Genomic DNA, 6,716 nt, shown 5'->3' with positions numbered 1-6,716 from the left:
GTTAGAGGATTAGTATATGGAATTCGCAACATTTCCAAAGTTTTACTGAAAATGATTTCCAGTGAAGTCACTGACTTTTTGGTGCCGCTCTAAGTATGTCCTGATGTAAAGCATCTGGAGGGAATTTTTAAATCAGAAAAGGCCAGAGCAAGTTTCTGTGCATTTAGCACGTTATTCCCTGCAATAAATGGGACAATATTATGGGGACTCACTTGATTTTTATTTGGAGAAGTAAACAGGACTGGGAGACTAGATGGCTTAGGAGCTTGATTATGGCCTACAAAGACTTTCCTCAGTCTCAGTTGCCAAGTCAAATCCACCCGAGATGGTGTGGGTGGGGTTATTACTACTAAAAAGTGGGGTTTGTTACAGCACAGACAATGTGGTAGGTTCCTTATGGAAGGTACTGGTAAAGGCAACATGGACTGGAGTCAAGAGACTTGGCTCTTCAGTGACCTGCTGGGTGACCTCAGGCAAATCATTTCACTTCTCGGTGACCGTTTTGCCTCCTGGCCTTTGTCTATTTAGATTGTGAGCTCTTTGAAAGAGGAAGTCTATCTCAGTACCGGTGTGGCTACCCTGCAATCAGGACAGCGGATGTAGGCATACCCAAGGTAGTTCACTAAAAACTGGCATAGGCAGCAGCATGGGCTAGCCACCAGCATGTGTACCTAGGTTCCTGGGCAGGATTGTACTCAGGTATCTAGCCCGGGCTGCCAGGGGCTACACTGTAATGTTTTTAACAAGCTGGTTTGATCAAAGCTAGCTTGGGTATACCTACACGTATTGCAATTGCGCCTCCCAGTGCGTCTCAGTGTATGTACAGTGCCTAGCACAATGGGGCCCTGATTTTGGTTGGGGCACTACCATAATAATAATCTTGATAATTAATAAATGGTAACTGCTATTAAGCTAAGGTCCATGCCCCAAAGGTGTTACAAGCTAATTCCTGATCTTGCAAAGACTGCTAAGGGTAATGTTTATTACCATTCATTCATTTCCGTTTATATAACACTCCTCCACAGTGCTAGATGCTCGGCATTTTAAAATTCCATCTCACGCAACCATTGCAGGATTGCTGGGCAGCCATTTTGGCTTGTGTTAGATACAGTTGTGTCTATAGATATGAGCGAGATAATGACGACAGGTCAGGGAAAGTACTGGAAGGGACTTGTGGTTTGCGTTCCCCCTCGCCCCCCAGGGTTCAGAGGGTGAGGCTGCCAGTTGTGAAGCAGGTTGGAACCTCAAGGTCACCATGGCCCCATTTCAGACTTCTCTGTCTTTTGCTTCCCAATGCAGATCTCACCCCTGTCATTCATATGGCCATCACGTCATTGTCCTTCACTCCTACTTGGGGTTTATACTTGACTTTCACCTGGAAGCTTCACCAGTTGCAGAGAGCAGCTACCCTTCATAGGAAGAAGACAGTCATCAATCCCCACCTTCAGTGATTTGCACTGGCAACAGTAATGCAGCTCTTTTCATCAGTAGACCTCAAAGCACTTTACAAAAGCAGGTCAGTATTATTATCTCCATTTTATAGTTGGAGAAACTGAGACACCAAGAGGGAAAATGACTTGCTTAAGGTCACACAGCAGGGGTATTCATGAGGCCAGAGTTTCACAAACTGGGGTCCTCAGAACCCTGGGGGTCTACGAGGGTACTTCAGGGGGTCCTCAGGCCGCTCTGATCAACTGCTCCCCCTCCCACCCTCAACTCCTCCCCCTCCCTCCCAGCGCCTCCTGCACAACAGGGAACAGCTGTTCAGCGGTGTGCCGGAGGCGCTGGGAGGGTAGGGGAGGAGCAGGGGTGGAGTGCGCTCAGGGGAATGGGCCGGAAAGAGGTGGGGAAGAGGAGGGACAGGGGTGAAGCAGGGTCAGGAAAAGGTGGGGTGTTGGTGGGCCTTGGGGGAAGGGTGGAGTGGGGGCGGGGTCTGGGGCTGGATGGGGAGCTTGGGGTCTGTGAAAAATTTAAAATCAAAATGGGGGTCCTCGGGTTGCTAAAATTTGAGAACTGCTGCATTAGGCCACAAATGAATTTAGTTCAAGGCTTTGCTTATAGCCCTCAATGATCAAGTCCTAAGGTACCCGAGTAATTGCCTCTCCACAAAGTCCTTAAGGCCATTGCAACTGGTCAAGTTGTCCTGAGGTACAAGCTGGGGCAAGGCAGGGACAGTCCCTGCTTGGTTCAGGGATCCTGTCCCGGGCACCCCTTCTGTAGTATGTCTGCCAGAGTCCTCTCCCCCGGCGTCTGCATTCAGGGCTTGGCACATGGACCTGCTTTTCACATCCGCTCATCTCTCTCTTCCTTGTTCAGCCCTATGTCCTTTTTTATTCTGTTTCCTTTGTCCGTTTGGTTTGGTTTGGCTGGAGCAGTGGATGGCTGGCTGATTGGGACCAAGTGTGTTTCAATTATACGGTGCTCCAGATGTATAACCAAACAAATAGGTATATATAAATAAATGCAAAGATGTATAACCAAATAGAGTACTCTCGTCTCCTTCTTGGAGAGAAAAAATTCTCCTCACACTCACAGTCGGTGTCTGGCTGGAGTGAGTTGTCATTGGTAGCGCTAGTGGCTTCTGTAAAGTCACTGAGAACAAAATCCCTCCCCAAGAAGCATATTTTGAGCATATTATGTACAGTGGCAACTGAACGTATTTATACTGGGGAAGGGTGGAGTCAGCCCCCAGAGCAAACTCGTTCTCGGGAGATCTCTAGCTAAAAAGCTCTCCAGTTCCTCCCCGTGTAGGTTGTAAATCAAACTCCATGACTCTGCTTGCATGTGGTATTGCCAACGCTGGAATTCAGGCCAGAAGAATCATACTCCTGGCATCAAGAGATTAATTTCAGGGTAGTGGAGCGCTCAGGCTAGCTTGGCACATAGAGCCTGACAAGTTGTTACTGCTGGTCCCAGTGTATATGGAAGTGATGACTGAACAGAAATCTGGATGTACTCTTGCCTTGCCTAGCTGCATCACGCTCCTGGGCTGCCCCAGAGTCGCACCGATGTCAGCAGGGAATGTTGTATCATGCCACAGCTTGGGAGGTGCATTTTGGCCAATGCTCTTGGTATGCCAAGTGTCATCAAAGTCATTGTGGTCTCTAGTTCCTGCAGCGAAGGATAAGGTTGCCCTGTGCAGGTATGAGCCAGCACAGAGACATGCCTCCTCTGGAGACTCCTGAGTCTACATGCCTGTTGCTGCACCCTTTGTGGGTATAGCTTACTGCTTGCCATCCCTGCCAGCTAACTCCACTGGCCAGTGTGTGGGAAGGGTGGAGCCATGTCCCTCAACCTCCCTGCCTGTTTCCTTTAGACTCAGAGCACCGTGGGCACCCTGAAGCAGCAGGGATGGAGCTCTCCCTGCCCTCCCAAAAGCACTGGGCACTGCCATTCTGCCTGACCCTTACACAGGCTGTGCATGGGGAGGAAGACCCCACACCTTCCCCAATGCATAAGGGGCAAGCAGCACCTAGCCATAAATAACCAGTGGATTTTACTGGATCTGGTTAGTTTCACACTGTATTATTGAGAGGATATAAAATCCACAGAGATTGTAAGCAAATGACCTGGAGGATGCCAACTCTCCTTCACTGATATGTCCTGCACTAACAAATCATGCTTAAACCTAGTGGGTAAGGAGTAGATATTTGCATGCGGGGGTTGAAGAAGTCAAGAGCTTTCCCAATGCTAAGTATTTGGACGGTCTGATTGTTTTCTCATTCTAATTACTCTCAGTCTCACCAAAATCCAGGTGTTTTGCTGAATTTTCCCAGATCTTTATTTCCTTAATGCTTTTGTCTCCTATAGAATTGATGTGCTTCATGGGAGTTCTCCGAATCATATAGGGTCTGATTCTGCCACCCTGACTCAGCATGAGAAGGGATGCTAGAACTGGGTCTGTAGTATTTAATCAGGGCCAAATCTGGCTGGCTCTTAGTTGGGTGGACAGTATGGGGGAGAGCACAAAGAATTCAAGATTTGGATTTTTTCCCCCCTCATTCCAAAACAGGGCGAAAAGTCAAAATCTTGAAAAACATCCACAAACTGATAATCTGAAAAAAAAAATCCATTTGTGTCAATGCAAATGTAAAAAGCAACAGAGGGTCCTGTGGCACCTTTAAGACTAACAGAAGTATTGGGAGCATAAGCTTTCGTGGGTAAGAACCTCACTTCTTCAGATGCAAATGTGTTATCTGGATCATTTTGAAATGTTTCATTTAGATTTTGGCATTTTAAAATCTTTTTAAACTTTTTTTTTTAGTCTAAAATGTTTAAAATTTCAAAATGAAAAGTTGTTTTGAGTTGAAAAATGAAACTTTTCCTTTGTAAAATGCCAGAACGGGACATTTTGACAATTTCTAGTTTTTTTCCAAAATGCTTTTCCAAAATGTTCGAAGGTGACCCTTTTGGGTTCTCACAAACAGTTTCTGTTTGAACATGTCGACGTTTTCTGATAAAAAACGTTTTGTTTGAAAATCCTTGACCATCTGTACTCAGCACTACTCCTTCCCATCTTCTGTGCTGCAACTGTACAGTTCAGCCTGCAGGGCGTCACTCAGGCTATTTAAATGCCCTAGTTTTATTCTTTTTGGCTAATAAGTCCATAAAACAAGAAACACTCTCAGTGGTTCCTGCTTGAAGAAGGGAGGGAATCTGGCAAGCCATCTCTTTTTCCAGCAGGAACACTATGTTCCATCCAACACTTTTATAGCAACAGAAATGCAGGGGCGACAGCGAAGATGAATGTGCTCGTTAAAAAACAGATCTTTTGGTTAAATTAAAAAAAAGAAGCAGCTGTTTTTAAAATGGTGCTGGAATCTATGCTGTTTTGGAGTAACCCCTGCACTTTACATAACACATGGAGCTGCCTGATGTACCGTATCATCCTCCTTAGCTACAATAGTCTGTAAGTGTTTGTTTTCCACTGAATTACAGTGTTAGATTCATATATCACAGGGACAGCAAAATATGAACTAAGAGGGAGTCTACAAATATGCACTTTACCAGTTATTTTCCCTATCAGCAAGTTTCGAGACAGGCAACAGGACTCTGGGTGTTATAACAGGTCTGAGTTAAATTATCACATTTCTGTTGTATAAGCTTTGCTTTCAAGATGCTTCAGCCAATCAGAGGCTACAATAAACAATGGGCAAAACAAAGAGTCCATTCAATAACCACTAACTTTCCAAGGAGGAGATGCTGCTGATCTTCCTAACGTTGTATAAATTCTTCTCTACATAAGCCTGAAGGCACAATTCCTAGAGGCAGAGTAAGACTCCAGTTTGGAAAGTAGCTGAAGCACAGTGGAAAGACGTCCCAAAAATCAGCATTGGGAGGAACACTGTGAGTAATATTTCTACATCTTCTAAACAACATGCATGACCTATATCTGCAGCTAGGAAAATAATGAAAACCTTTATTGTCAACAATGAATCAAAGGGAGGCAGTAGGAGAAAGGTGGTTTGTGAAAATGTCACTAAGGCATAAATTATTTCCCTCCCAGATTTCCACAAGCAAGTACTTATTTCCCCAGTGCTCTCTAATCAAAGGCCTCTTCCAAATATGCTAGTAGAGAGAGCTTGTGCTGGATTTTGATCTCGGTTACACCATTGTAAATCCAGAAATCCGGATGTACCTCTTGCCTTGCACTCCGGTAAAGTCAAGGGAATTACTCCAGATTTATGCTGGTATTATCCAAATCAGAATCTTCATCTTTTATTTAAATGATCTCCCCTATATTTGAAATCTAGGATTTTAATTGAAATAAATAGATAATAAAATGATCCAAAAGAAACTCGTAAGAAAAAAAAAACACTTGGACTGAACAGAGAAAAAGCAAGTTTCCCCTCCCACTTCCCGATGGTGCATTTGGGTGTAGTTAAATCCAGGAACAAAGCACAGAACTCTAAAATTATCCATTCATGTGTGACCTGGAATTCACCACTTTAACCCTTATCAACTCAGAACTGTTCACTTTTTATTTCTATCCAGTATAGAAGGAATTGCTGTGCTGCCATTTATTTGATGCAGAAAACTTGAATTAAAAAAAGTATATGCCCAAAGTATGGACGTTTACTTTGATAGATGCCATAATATTTTTCCTGAAAGTGAGATATTATTTGAGAAAACCTCCGTTATATTTTCAAATGCCTCTTTACAAAATTGATGTATAAGTTTTAAAATCTATAAAACACCCGGGAGCTGTCAAAGCAGTTTAAATCTTATTTCTAGCCAGTAGATGCAGAGGTAATACCATGATGAAAATAAAAGATTACTTTGTAGGATTAAAGACTCATAGACTCACAGATTTTAAGGTCAGTAGATGAACATTAAAAAGCTACACTGAAGAAAAACAAACACTGTTGTGAAGCCAGAGTAGAAGATTGAAGTAGTGTAAAAACCTAGAAAAAAGCGGGGGAAATGGCAGGTTTGCCTGAGCCAGTATAAATGCGATTGCGATGTGAAGAAGACAGATTTGCAGATGTGTGCTAGTTGTTTGGTCCATAAACACACTCCCAATACGTCCCTGGGCATTTCTAATCTATAATGTCCTTCCTCCATTGCTCCTCTAAGTAAATGGATCCATGCTGTCGAGGAGGCTGGTGCTCTGACCATACTCGGATGGTCCATTTGAATTTTTTAGTCTGCTGAATGTGCTGCCCTTCCTCCGCCCCCTGCTCTGTTTCTCCGTTCACTTGGCATCCAGTCCTTCA

Source organism: Malaclemys terrapin, chromosome 3 (genome assembly GCF_027887155.1).
Source record: "Malaclemys terrapin pileata isolate rMalTer1 chromosome 3, rMalTer1.hap1, whole genome shotgun sequence".
In the NCBI taxonomy this organism is placed as follows: Eukaryota; Metazoa; Chordata; order Testudines; family Emydidae; genus Malaclemys; species Malaclemys terrapin.
This window is presented reverse-complemented; position numbering follows the sequence as displayed.